Source organism: Adiantum capillus-veneris, chromosome 20 (assembly GCF_014529385.1).
Source record: "Adiantum capillus-veneris isolate H3 chromosome 20, ASM1452938v2, whole genome shotgun sequence".
Taxonomy (NCBI): domain Eukaryota; kingdom Viridiplantae; phylum Streptophyta; class Polypodiopsida; order Polypodiales; family Pteridaceae; genus Adiantum; species Adiantum capillus-veneris.
In genome coordinates, this window is record NC_140950.1 from 36,527,788 (window position 1) to 36,542,918 (window position 15,131).

The following is a 15,131-nucleotide window of genomic DNA, read 5'->3' on the forward strand; positions in this document are numbered from 1 at the left end:
CCCCCCCCCCCCCCCGCTCGACGCGCATTGGATAAATAACACCTCTCTCTCTCTCTCTCTCTCTCTCTCTCTCTCTCTCTCTCTCTCTCTCTCTCTCTCTCTCTCTCTCTCTCTCTCTCTCTCTCTCTCTCTCTCTCTCTCTCTCTCTCTCTCTCTCTCTCTCTCTCTACATACCCCCCCCCCCCCCAAGGCGGAAAACTTTGAGCAAAAACCCCCCCGACCCCTCTCTTGTGCTCCCTCGGTGTGAGCCGCATGGAACCCCCCCCCCCCCCCCCCCCCCCCCTCCGCTCTCCGTATTCTTACACTCACCCTTTACATTTCCCCCTTACATTTTCCCTCCCCACTCTCATTACCCCCCCCCCCCCCCCCCCTTGGCCCGCTAATATTCCCTCCCTGACCCCTCCTCCCTCTTCCCCACCCGCTCGCCTCACCCTCCTCTCGGCCTCATTCCCCTCCCCTCGGCCTCATTCCCTCCCTCTTGGCCCGCTGATATATTCCCTCACTCCCACCCATTGACTTGTTTCCCTCCCCTCGTCCTCAAGATCCCATGCAAGACAGTAGAACCCCCCCCCCCCCCCCCCCCCCCCCCCCCCCCCCCTCCTCCTTCACCCTCTTGTCCTGCGGCCCACAAGGTGCGGCCCTCCTCCCTCTATTCCCTCACTCTCTCTCTCTCTCTCTCTCTCTCTCTCTCTCTCTCTCTCTCTCTCTCTCTCTCTCTCTCTCTCTCTCTCTCTCTCTCTCTCTCTCTCTCTCTCCCACACACCTCACCCCTCCCTCTCCCTCACAATCACTCTCTCTCAGCTCAGCGCAGACACCACCTCCCTCTCCTACTCGGGCGCTCAGGCCACGCACGCAGAAATTCTCTCTCTCTCTCTCTCTCTCTCCTTCTCACGGACAGCGACAGTAAAGCCTCCCTTTCTCTCTCCCACCATACACACACACACACCACACCCTCACACCCCCCCCCTCTCCCCTTTGGCGCCCACAAAGCCGCTCTCTCCCTCTCCTACCCGGGCGCTTAGGCCGCAGCAGACCGCTTCAATACACACACACACACACACCATATGCACACACACACACACACACCACACATACACTCACGCTCACTCTCTAACCCCACCCTCACCCCCCCCCCCCCCCCCCCTTCGCCTCGTGCAGTAGAAAGCAGCAGTCGGCCGTCCGCCATCAACAAACAAAGAAAAAACTATATATATATATATATATATATATTATATATAGATCCCCCTTCCCACGGACATTTTTGCACACACACATACATACACACACACACACACGCGTGCACGCGCGCGCATATACGCACCGCACCACAAATACAAAGGAGGAAAAAAAACAACTATGACATCGACGAAAAAAGAAGAAGGATCCAAAGTGGGCGCTGACAACAACAAAAAGAGAAAATGTGCCAAAGGCGACTCCGAAAAGAAGTACGCTCGACACCGACGCACTAGCAGCACATCATTTGCCGGCAACACGCAACCATGACGCCATCCTAGTAATTTATAGATTATTTTCATCATTATCTTCAGTTTTCACCCGAGCCATTGTAAATTTCCATTTTTTGTAAATATCCTCTCTCTAGGTGATGGTCACAAAGGCCCACCTAGAGATTCCCATCTTTTAATAACCTCCCAAAACAAAGCAAGGGTCAACCACACCGGGCCCACCACTTGCTTTGTCTCCCCGATTAAGCTTACCCTAACCACATTGGGATTACCATAATCCAAGCAGCCAACACCTATAAATTGGCATTGAGAGGTCACTATTAGGGGGGGGCGCGGGGGGGCAATTCATGAGGAGCCAAGCATTTGGTAGAATGTAGTGGGAAGGATTGACACTATCACCATCACGGGGAGGGGGCTTGTGTGTTGGGTTTGCCTTGGGAATTGCACCATGCAAAGGGAACCACATCCATCTCTCGACTCCAATGGTCGATGCACACACGTATGCACGCTCTTGGTAGTAAGTATTCACAATCATTGAGTCGTCTTAGAGAACGCACCAAGTAGGTTGCACCACCTCCTCTCCCTACCTCTCTACCACCACGGCATGCCACTTTGTAAATATTGCAAAAATAATTAACCCTCACACCCCCGAGGGTTTTCATCATTTGCAAATCTCTCTCTCTCTCTCTCTCTCTCTCTCTCTCTCTCTCTCTCTCTCTCTCTCTCTCTCTCTCTCTCTCTCTCTCTCTCTCTCTCTCTCTCTCTCTCTCGGTGTGTAGGTTTGCGGTGTTCATATCATCATGGTTTTGCATCCTAGCCGCTCAAAGCTAGCTGGTGCCCCCTGTTCACTTTATCGTGGCAAACTCGAAGCGCACCATTCGGCCCCCGGAATTTTAGTGGTCGTCGGGGTTCGGGGTCCGCTTTGCGATTGTCATTTGGTGCCCCCATTGAGGAGGGTTTTTCCAAGATCCTTCAGTTTACAATGCTGAAAGTGACACCCACTATCAATCATGGACGAGTGGCTGAAGGAATTTTCTAGCTAGAGGACGGAAGAAGAGGAGACGAAGGAGGCACTAGCCGCATTCATTAAGGTGTTACTGCTAGGCTGCAGTGTCATCAGCATTCAAGAGGTAAATTCTCCATCTCGTGTCGCTCGTTCTAACTATAAATCAAAAGCATCAGGTGGGAGATTGGTGAAGTGCCATCACTATTGTCAACCAAGGCACACTGTCAATGAGTGCTAGCAACTAAGGCAGCAAAAGGGCTGAAGTCATCTACAACGACATTCATCGCGAAGAAATCATTCACGTCAAGGAAGGAAGCAAACGGTGAGACCTCTTTTCCCTAATGAAGCTGCAGTCAAAGATATAACTCCAAAGTGGCATAAAGGGGCTGCTCGAGCCAAAGGTAAGGAGAAGATAAGCCAGTTTGGAAACACATGACCCCGAAGGGAGAAGCATCTGGCCAAGCAAGTGCTTCAAGCTCAGAAATTCGAGTTGTACCTACTTTGTCAAAGAAGAAGTCATCCGAAGCTAAGCTGCGGAAGGTCGCCTATCGATTTGCACGATGCATGCGAGTGCTACCAATCCACTTCGACAATCTAGAAGAAGAAGTGGTAAGAAGATTCCCATGTCCTAGAGAAGAGTGGTTCGGCTACTGCTCTCGCTGTTTTGGGAAGTGAGTGGAGGACCTTCCTCCTCTCCCTGTACAACTTATCCTGAAGAAGCTCTCTACCATGGGAGAAACCCAGTGGGCTGGAGACGAGCTGCAACTGAATGCAGTAGAATTCATGCAACATGCCAATTATGGAAATTACTTGCAATTACTGTTAGCCAAAAGGCTGGGAGTGGTCAGACGCGTCGCCATCACCCCGTACGTGCTGAGCAACAAAGGAAAGGTAGAGCCCATGAAAGGCGATGACCTCTTGTGGATGTGCCAATTCATCAACACTGGCACGGTAAGAGTATAAGTAAGTATCCCATCCTCTGTGCATGATGGAAAAAGGGCCAACGGCATTCCCGTTCAGATTCCTGCAACATATGCACGTGAACATCTATGTAGATAGGAAAGTCTTCTACCAACAGAAGATCGTATACCTATTCGGTGCGGCGGTACTAGGAGAAATCCTCAATTTCCTGAACCCTATTATTCTCCCCATATTAGATTACCATCATTCCTTTAATGTCTCTATTTTTATCATGTTTTAACCTATCCATCCACCCCTGTAAAAAGCCACTATGAGCCGCTACTATTGATGTAAAAGAAAAGAAAAAAAAAAGAAAAAGGTTTGTAATTTCCTGAGTCACCACCATGGCAAGTGTTTCTTTTCCCACGTTCAGTGGAAAGAAGGGAGAGGATCTCACCACCGACTTTTTGGATGATTTTGACATTGCTTGTGTCGTCTCCAACAAAGATGACTACGTTTCACGACTTAGAATTTTTCCTCTACTGATGAAAGTAGAGGCCAAGTCCTGGTATAATGCATTGCCCCTGGCTACCAAGAATGCATGGGATGTGTTAAGGGCTGCTTTTGTAAAGAGTTTTGGTGGAGGTACAACCTCGGAGAAGCTATGGCAGCTACTGACAGAATTAAAGCAGGGAGGCCTGCTGGAGTATGCCACCTACGAGTCAAAGTTTGTGGACTTATGGGGGAGATGGGTTGCCACACTGGAGGAAGGCAAAGGAGCGCCTAATTTCCTAAAGAAGGACTATTTCATTGCTAGTCTATGGTCGCCGCTTAGAGAGAAGGTGAAGGGAAGATTTCCTGCAACATATGAGTTGGCAGTCAAAATAGCCCGCCTTAAAGATAAGAAGCTGTGAATGCAAGCAAGAGTAAACTAGCCAGAGGAAACAAGCTTGGCCCGACCAACCCTAGTGGATGCAACAGCCAATCATAGAGTCCAACCACAGGAGGCATCAGAAGAACAGCAAGACCTGTTGAGTCGCATCACCACCCAACTAGAGAGTTTATCTGTGCATCTGGTGCAGCAAGGGCATGCATCTGGCAGAAACCCAGAACAAGGAAGGGGACAACGACGGCAGAACCCAGAGTACCACTGTTACAACTGCGGGGAAGATGGCCATGGAATGTACTACTGCCCACACTCGAGGAGGTAGAATTTCAATAGAGGGGGGAGACAAAATCAGATCTCTCCGCCAAGAGGAAGACCACCACCACCTAGGTAGCCAGGACCAATCCCACCGGTCCAAATCCTTCGACCACCTGTACAACAACAACCACCACCCCAACCTCTCATTCTGCCACTACCTCCACCACCTGCTGTGAACCAAGCGGTGAGTGTTATTAGCTTAGAGGCTAAAGGGAAGGCGAAGGTAGAAGAATTAGCTCGAGAGAAGCACAAAGGAAAAGCGAAGATAGAAGAAGTGGATTCTATGGGAGTGAAGCGTGCAAGGCACGAGGAGGCACCTAAAAGAGAGGAGAAGATGAAAGGGAAGGCCGAGTCTAGCAAGCAAGCAACTAAACCGCGGCGGAAGATAGACATCATGGAATTCTCACTAGGTGAGTATGCACAACCCTATGACTTAGTTCAGGATGTGTTAATGCAGGGCCCGAAGATAAATTGGCCCCAATTACTCCACCTTGCACCCAGAATGAGGAGACAATGGACGAAAATGGTAAGTACCAGGAAATCAAGACCCAGGATAGCTGGAGCTATCTCTGGGAGGGATCTCGATGACATCCTGCCAACCATGGATGCTCACATCAAGGGGCAATAGATTTCAAACGTCTACATAGATGGTGGCACACAAATATGCGTCATGCGTGAAAAAATGATGCACCACCTAGGTCTAGAGGTAAGTAGGCCGACACCCTACTGAGCCAAGATGGCAAACAATGTAAGAATGAAATGCGTAGGCATTGTAAATGTGGTCAAAGTAAAAGCATTGAATACAGAAGTGGAGGTAGACATCTTCGTCATGCCACACAAAGGGGAGGGCTACCCCATCATTCTTGGAAGGCCTTGGCTTATGGCTATGGAAGATAAACAAGACTGAGCATCGGGATGATCCAGATGAAGGATGCTATATTCTACGACATGAGGACTGGAAAGTAGTGCAACATGATCTTGGAGGCTTCAGAAGACGAGTCCACTAGCGACTACTCGTCTACCTCAGGACAAGAGACGACCACCACCGATGGAAGCGACAGTAGCATCGAAGTAATGGGAGTCATTCTTAAATACCCAAACAAATTAACACAATCTGAAGCAACCTCGGCAAACCAAGAGGGATCATCAGGTATGCAGTCCTTGGAGGATGCAGGTAAGCTACAAAAAATGCTCTCAAATGAGTTAACCAATGAAGAAAGGAAGGAGTACGTCTCCATGTTAGGTAACTTCACTACTTTGTTCGTTGATGGCTATGATAAGATCACAGGAATTATAGTAGTACAACACCACATAAAGCTCAAGGAAGGCAGTAAACCCGTAGTACAAAAGCTCAGAAGACTTTGAGTAATCCAACAAGAGGCATTGCTTAAAGAACTGAGAAGTTTGCTACAAGCAGGTTTCATCTATCCTGTCAAAGACTCAGAATGGGTCTCCGTAGTAGTAGTCACACCAAAAAAAAATTGGTAAGTGGAGAGTCTGTGTGGATTATAAACCTGTCAATGCAGACACGAAGAGGGACCACTTCCCCCTCCCATTCCAGGATGAAATACTCAATGAAGTGACAACGCTACACAGTATGCGATGGCTACTCATGATACTTCCAGATTAGCATTGCGAAGGAGGATCAGAAGAAGACAACCTTCATCACACCTTGGGGATGTTTTTCCTACAGAGTGATGTCGTTTGGCCTCACTAACACCCCGGACATGTTTCAACGCTATGTAACTTCTGTTTTCCAACGGTACTTTGGAACATCAATACGGGTTTTCATAGATGATTTTTGCATTTATAGCTCACGAGCCCTTCATTTAAGCAAAGTCTATGATGGCTTAACCAGGATGCAAACCTTGGGTGGCCAACTCAATGTGGACAAGTGTCACATTGGTGAGAGCAAAGTCACTCTCCTTGGTCATGTAATTTCAGCAAAAGGAATCGAGGCTGACCCTAGCAAGATTCAGGCTCTGGTATCTTTATCATCACCCACCACCGCCAAGCAGCTAGTTTCTTTCCTCAGAAGGTAAGATACTTAAGCCGGTTCATTCACCTGCTATCTCAAGTGGTCCTTCCCCTACAACAACTCACCCAGAGGTATGTCTTCTCATGGAGTGAGGAGAACGAGCAGCAGTTTAGTGAGGTGAAGCAAATCCTAGCTAAGCTTCCCACTATTTCACCTCCTAAGTGGGACGAGCCATTTTATGTGAACCCTAGTGTGGGAAATGATACACTAGGAGCAGTACTAATGCAAAAGGACCCCAAAACTTCTTTCATGATCCCTATTTACTTCTCTAGTCGGGTCATGACTCCATCAGAAAAAGGATTTACCGAAGTAGAACACATGGTTCTGGCACTAATGTTTGCTACCACAAAGTTCCGCTCCTATCTCCTGCCCATACCATTTGTAATCCTGAAAATGGAGGAGGTTTTCCCATATGTAATTCGACACATGGATGTCTCATCTAAGATCTCAAAGTGGTTAATTAGACTACAAGAGTTTGACTACACCATGCAAGTAGAAAACTCCACCAGGGCTAGTTTAGCGGGAATTCTCACTCATCGCCATTATGAGAAGAAGCTGAAGGTCAACACGGAAGCAAAGGAAGGAACACCAACGATAGAGAGTCCTAAGCTAGAGAAAGCTCACTCTTTTTTCTTTGACGAAGCATACAAGAGAACAATGGATCAGTCTGCAGCAGGCATGGTCATTTTTAATGAATAGCAAGAAAGAGTATTCTCCATGGGGCAATTATTACACTCCCACTCCAACAATGAAGCAGAATATGCAGCCCTAATCCTTGGGTTGGAACAATGTATTTCACAAATAATTCAGCGCCTAAATGTGTTTGGCGACGCCTTGCTTTTGATAAGGCAGATAGATGGCACCTGGGATTGCAAAAATCAGGTTTTACTTGGTCAACTTCGCCAAGTTAAGGACCTTCTGAAGAAGTTTGAAGCAGTGAAACTTTTCCATGTCCCCAGAGCAAAAAATCAAGAGGCAGATGCGCTAGCTAAAGAAAGAATACAAGACGTTCACGTAGGAGCAATCAAGTTAAAACTACCCCTCTTCCAAGGTAGTGATGCTATGCCTGATATCATCAGTTTTCTAGATACAGGAGAATGTCCAGCAGGACACACCAAAGGCCAAAAGCAATGGCTGGTAAGGAAGGCTACTAGGTACCGCCTTATAGATGACCACTTGTATTGTAAGGGCAAAGATCAAATTCTCAGGCGGGTGCCAACCTCCAGTGAAATCACAGAGGTAATTTCAAGTTACCATGACAGCGTCTGCGGTGGTCATTTTGCTCTAGATATCACCAGTAGGAAGATTCTACAGGCAGGATACTTTTGGCCTAGTTTGAACAAGGATGTACACCATTGGTGTAAAACATGTAAGGCTTGTCAAGTGGCCAGTGATCGCACGTTAACCTACAAGCCACAAACCCCTATCATTTCATATGGTCCTTTTGAGAAATGGGGAATAGATGCAATCGGTCCTTTACCAAGGGCCCAATCAAGTAAATTGTACATCATAGTGGGTGTAGCATTAGGAAATTTTGGAGGTCATTTGGAGGGTCATATGAAGAGAGAGAAAAATAGAGCGCGTCCAATGAGCAGGAGGGCTATGTTACGTAGAAAAGTACGTGGAAAAACTCAAAAAATAGGAAAATATCCTAAAAACTTTCACGAATGTAGGATTGTGGCATCGTAACTTCCTTGCTTTTACCGAGCTGTTAGGTGCTTGCCAATGGTCCCACTGCTGATATTCTCTTATGGTCATTAACGTACTGGAGGGTGACCATTAAGCCCGCACAAGATATTGGAATTCTAAAACACTTTCCCTCCATTAGAATGCTTTCAAAGTGAATCTCCCTCCACTAAAGCTTTTCTCTAAGAGCTATGGCTTCCACGTCTTCTCGCCCAAGAAGCTCTAGGTGTTTACTGTCTCTCACACCAACAACCAACAGCTGCACTTTGCCTAGAAGGCCAAGTAGTAACATATCCTCAATTACAATATCAACTTCAATAAGTGCTGAGAACCAATGGGTTGGACAAAGGATAAACAAAGGTTCATGGGTCCTCATGCAACCAAGAAGACCCAAGAGGTCTAGTGGTATCAATGTTTACCGCTCAACATGGAAGGCCAGAGTGTTGGATTTCAAAGTTGAAATCGGCAAAAGATCAGTAAAGGAAGTTCTTGTTCAGCATGTGTTTACCCATACAGACGTGATAGCAAATGGTGGAAATGTATCAGATATACATCAACCACGTTGCAATTGTAAGTACTCTTGACATCTGAACTTCATTTGATTTGTCATTTCACTTATTGATACTCTCATTATAACTTTTCTTATATATTTTGCAATGTTTATCCCTCTTCTTATGAGCAATGTCTCCATTCTTCACAGCTCAACTACATTAGATTTGTCATTTTTACTTATTGATACTCTTAGTTTAACTCTTGTTATATATTTTGCAGATGTTTATCCCTCTTCTTATGAGAAATGGGAGCCTGTGGAGTGCATAATAGGCCTCTTCCTTGTTGTTCATGCCCACATTGGTTCTCTACAGTATTTTGGGAGGAGCAGCAAAAGCCTGGCTAATGAAGGAATATTTTTCTATGACCACTTCTACCAACTCAGCTCAGGGAATAAGAATGGCATGTTGGTGAAACTGCCTCTACCAACCGATTGGAACACTATGGACTGGCCAGTTCCCGAGGAAACAATGGTGGAGGCAATGCGAAGTAATCTCTACAAGGATATACAGAGGTCTCTACGTAGCTCTATTCCCACCAAACTGGTTAGAATTTCAAACTTTTGTCTTGCTGCACTCTTCATAGAGTTGTTTCATAGCTACAATATCCGTGTTACGAAAACTATGTTCATGTGCAAGTCATTTCAGCAGTCATCCTGTGACAAACTTCTTGACAGAGGATGGTATGTAAAGGAAGAGATTGGCATACGGTGTGAGGTCGCGCTTGACACTCTAGTTGTCAAGTACATGATTGCAAGCCAATCATTGTTAGTCTCCTTTTGGTATATGCGATCACAAATGCTCAAAGGTAAGTACATTCCTATGGACCAGGTTTTTGCAGGTTTGGAAGATAATCCTGTTGTGGATGTGGAAGTGATTGATAAAGAGCATCGCCTAATGTTGGTGGTTACAATAAGGGAGCTATGCAGTCTTCTGCAGTTGCGGCATGACATAATTGAAGAGTCAATGGACAGGGACCTTTCAGATTTTTCCTTTTTCCTAGCTGGCTGTAAGCTGATGCGGCGAAGGGAAAGATATTTTGTGCAAAGAGCTGGATGGTCGGGTTGAAATAGTTTCAATGTAACAGAGATTCAATGTGAACCCAAGTGTATACGAATGACTTTCAATACATGAAGTTTTTTGAGCTCATTTGTCAATTGTGCCCTGTGAATATAAGTGTTCTTGAAATACATTTCTTTAGCATGTCAAATCTCTCTCTCTCTCTCTCTCTCTCTCTCTCTCTCTCTCTCTCTCTCTCTCTCTCTCAATGTTAGACAAGACAAAGACATGATAGAAGAGTCATCTTAATTCATTAGAAAGTACAAACTCATCCGTGAACAATGGACTGAGATACAATTTCTGTAAGTATGGAATCAGAATGTCTTCAAGGTAAAAATCAAAGGTATGCCCCTCGAAATAAGGTGGTGAGATAGTTGTTCCCGGTGGATTTAGTTCTCCCTTTTCAGGAGTATCATCAATCAGTAGTGTATTAGTTGCATCAAAGGGTACATCGATTTGGCTAAACGGTTTGTACAAAAGAGGTAAATGTGGTTTTTTAGGGTGGTAGTGGCCCTCGACGATAACACATTTTCTTTGATCATACAAAAAGGCAAAATCTGACGTGTGAGCATCGCATACACCGCAAACTATTGTAACTAGTAGCGACAAGTTTTGCCTTTGCATTGAAGACCATATGGAAACTCTGAAGCGCGGAAGAAGAAACTGAATAAATTCTTTGGTTCGTGGACAAACCACGACTCGACAGGTTCCCATCCAAAATGTTTGCAAATCCTCAAAGGGTTATGTGTCACCCAGAGGAACGCGCATCAGCAGCAATCCATTGAGGTCCAAGATAATCAACCTCTGTAAAATTTGACAAGTACATATAAGTAGTTAGAAGCTGAAAATATTTTGCCATACTTGAATAGACATTACCGGAACAACCGTCTCTATAGGTAGCAAGGGTCCATACTGGGTCTCTGTAGTGTTGTTGTCGTTGTTGCTCTCCTCTGCTTTAGCTTCATCATTCACATCTTCATAGTCATCATTCACATCTTCATCAAGGGTCTCCCCCATGGCTCTTTCTGCCTCATTCAAGGTTTCCTCCAAGGTCTTTTCCTCTGCCTCTGTTGGCCATCTTGCATCATCCATAACATTGTGCTCATCCGTATGCCTACTTTCCTCATCCATCCTTGACTCATCCATATCAGTTTGCTCATCCCTAGGCCTGCTTTCCTCATCCATATCATTTTGCTCATCCGTAGGCCTACTTTCCTCATCCAGGGTTTCATCCATAGGCTCTTTTGGCTCTTCCTTTGACCTTTCTTCATCCTCAGCTCTTTCATCTTCGGCTGATATGACCCCCTCGGCCCGTTGTGATTCCACTGTATCTGATGCAGGGGTTTGTCGTGGTGGCACGTCATGTATTGTCATATCAATTGTGTGGTCGTTCAAGCCGCTATCTTCAGGTTCTCTGGGGCTCGACATAGTAAGCAGGTGTTGTATTAGACTTACCCGGTATCTTTGCAAATAATCATATGTGTAGTTTTTTAAAGCACTCTGCAAAATTGAAAGCCCACATGGTGAGAAGTCTTGTATAAAGAAAACCAAAACTGACTGAATGCATTGCCAAATGGTTACCTTAGTCATGAAAGGTTTTAATGAAAAGTAGCTTTGCAGGACATATTCTGCATGGAGAAGACATCTCCAACCGCAAGAATTTCCATTGGTTTGATTTGGGACAGATACATCTTTGATTGGGGCCTTGTATAGTTCATACCTTCCACATAGCTTGCCATAAGCAAGCAACAACCTCTTTATACAACGGCACAAAGCAATATCAAGATGTTAGCTTGAGGCTTCAAATTTACATGGATATCTATAAGAAACACTTTCTGATACATAACACTTATAGCCTAATTTTAGGGTGGGTTCCTTTTATTGAATTGAACACCCACACTGTTGGTTGGTCAACATCAAGGCATATGAGACTCCAGTGATGGTTGTTCTCATATGGAAAGATGATGACAGTTACTTCCAGCATAGCACAGTGGAGAAACCAACTCTCAAAGGTACCAGATGGACTGTTCTTTTTTCTAATAATCACTGACATTTGTGGATCAAGAAGAAACACCTCCATGTGGGTGTGCGGTGGGAGTTGACTTTTGATCAAGCTGTAGAGAGTATACCTGAGTTAGTAAACCTATGATCTGAGTTTTCAAAGTTAGCAAGATAGTAACACTTACTTAAGACAAGCATAGATAATTTTGTCAGAGATCTGAGCATCTGGATTCAGCAATAAATTAATGTCCACTTTTTCCAGAGCCAGCTTTCTGGCTCCATCTACAAATGGTATCTCTGCAAGCAAACCATCCTTCATTGAAAGTAGAGTTTCTTTATTGCTTGCCTCTATGGACAGGGTCACATTGCATTATGTTTGCCTCTGGGACTCCACTGCTACTTTTGCTTTCTCCTTAAGCTCTGCTTCCCTCATGTCCTCTGTTTGGTGAGCAACCGTCTTTGCCCTTGCCCTTGTATTCACATCATGTGTGACATCTACAACTGTGAGTTGTGGCAATAGATCAGGGGGGTATAACAAAATTTCCCTCATTTTCTTATCCCTGCAGACATTGGGGACCAGTAGTTTGTCATACCTCCACCTTATCCTTTTAAGTGTCTCACTATCTTTGTCCATTACAGTCACCCTGTGGGCATGGGCTGCTACAATGGTCATGTCACTGAAGTACTCGAGTAGGAAGTCCTCCGCTGCTTCTTGTAGAGCCATCAATGCCACCACCTTCCACCTTTTAGTGCCCCAGGTAGCTTCTTCACATATGGACCTCACCATCCTCTGAAAGGGCAGCTTTGGTATGCACAAATCTACACATTTCTGTGCCTTTCTGATTTCTCTGAAAAGTCCCATGCAGCTCTGTAACTTCTTCACCCTTGGACCTTTCAAAATTTTATTTGGTTTTCCAGGTCTCTTCTTTGGGGTTGCAGATCTGCTACTTGCCTTAGCTGTTAATCCTGGTCCCTTGCCTGCCTTCCTTGCAGTGGCCTTTGTTCTAGCCATTTCACTGTATAAAAATAGAGGAGTCTCTCTCTCTCTCTCTCTCTCTCTCTCTCTCTCTCTCTCTCTCTCTCTCTCTCTCTCTCTCTCTCTCTCTCTCTTATGAACTCCACTCACACCACGTGACATGTTCATTTGGTCCCATAGGTCATATTTGACCTCCCAGGACGATAATAGAACTATCTATCTATCTATCTCTCTCTCTCTCTCTCTCTCTACCTCTCTCTCTCTCCCTCTCCTTTCTAAAGCCTAGCATATTTAAAGAGAGAGAGTGAGAGACTCCCATTACTAACGGCGCACGTGAAACATGTTTTGACCCCAAAATACACCTCCGCACGCCGTTAGTATAAGGGTACAGAAAGACTCTCTCTCTCTCTTTCTCCCCAGTCTCTACACTTTTTCTTTCTCTCTCTATAACACACACACATACACAGACAAACACACGAACTCGTGGATACACTCCATCTCTCTCACTCGTGGATGCACAATACTAAAGGCGCGCAAAGAGACATACAAACCGGAAGTGCCTGTCTACGCGCGCCTTTAGTAGATAGAGAGAGAGAGAGAGAGAGAGAGAGAGAGAGAGAGAGAGAGATAGATAGACGGGATGTGTGTGTGTGTGTTATATTTGTGTGTCTGTGTGTTTGTGTGTATGTTATATTTGTGTGTCTGTGTGTGTGTATGTGTGTGTGTCTGTGTGTGTGTGTGTGTATGTTATATTTGTGTGTGTGTCTGTGTGTGTGTGTGTATGTGTTTGTGTTGTATTTGTGTTTTTTTATGTTTGTATGTGTGTGTGTATGTATGTGTGTTGTGTGTTAAGAGAGAGCTAGATATGGAATATACTCTGAGAGAAACAGAGAGAGAAAAATAGACAGAGAAACACAGAGAGAGAGAGAGAGAGAGAGAGGTAGAGGTCGAGGGACACATAGAGGGACGTTTCAGAAACAGAGAGAGAAGCACAACCTGACCTTTTGGAAAGAAAGAGAGAGAGATAGAGAGAGAGAGAGTGCCAAACTTTCTAAGGACGCAGACCTGCGTTGTCAGGAGTTTTTTGGAGCAAGGGATTGCGCATATGTACATACACATGCATGGTGCATCGAATAAAGAATTTCCCATTTTTCAAAGCCAGGTGGTTACGTGGGGCCATGGCTTTCTCTATCCAGAGTTTCATGGAAGAAGTGATGAAGATGTGGAAGATTTTTTGGAAAAGATGGAGGTTGCCTGCATTAGCAACTAGATTCATGACCCTGCGCAGATGTTACGTCTTCTCCAAATTTGTTTGAACAGTGATGCACGGGTTTGGTCTAAAGCATTTGAAGAGGAGTTGCATGTGGCTGATCCACCTGTAAGATTGAGTTGGGACAATCTACGGCATGGGTTGGAAGTGGAGTTTGTGAAGATAGAAGATCCTAACAAAGTGTGGCAAGAAGTACAAGGTTTGGTGAAAAAGGAAGGTGAGCCAGTAATGCGTACATACGTAAGTTCTCATTGCATGGAGCGAATGTGCAAGGCCTTAGCACCACAGGTACCCCCGCCTGACATGATGAAGAAGGACAGGTTCTTGGCTGGTCTTTGGAGAATATACGTTGGAGAGTGGAGCTAAAGAAGCCTAGGACATATGAAGATGCACTAGAGGTAGCAAGGAAAAGAGTGGAAGCTGAGGAAAATGACCAGTTAGGGGTGGAGTCTTTGCCAATGAGGTCTGAATTTCAGCCTATAGAGTCTTTACAAGGGCGCATGTCAGGGGTTCATCATGAACCAGTGGTTCCTGTTACTACTCAGGTTATGCCAGCAGTGGTCACTACAGCGTGCAAGATGATGGCTAAGGCAAGACATGAGGCAAGTGGTAGATTTGATGAAGAATCTCAGCTAAACATGCTAGGTCAAGTGGAAATAATCGAGGTCGAGGGAGGTTTGCAAATCAGCCAGGAGGTGAAGAAAGGCCTAGGAATGGTGTTGGACAAAGCAATGGTAGGTTTTGGAGGCATACGCTCACATGTTATAATTGTGGAGAGTTGGGTCACATCAGCCCGCAATGTGATAAGCCACCAAGGATGGGGGAAGACATGTATCCATTGCCAAGACAGGTGCTAACTAGGTCAAATGATTATGGCATCGAAATTAAGGGAGACAAAGGAACAAATGGACTGACCCAGGAGGAAAAGGGAAAGAAAAAAGTGCTAAGTGTAGTCACCTTGGAGAAGGCATCAAAGCTAG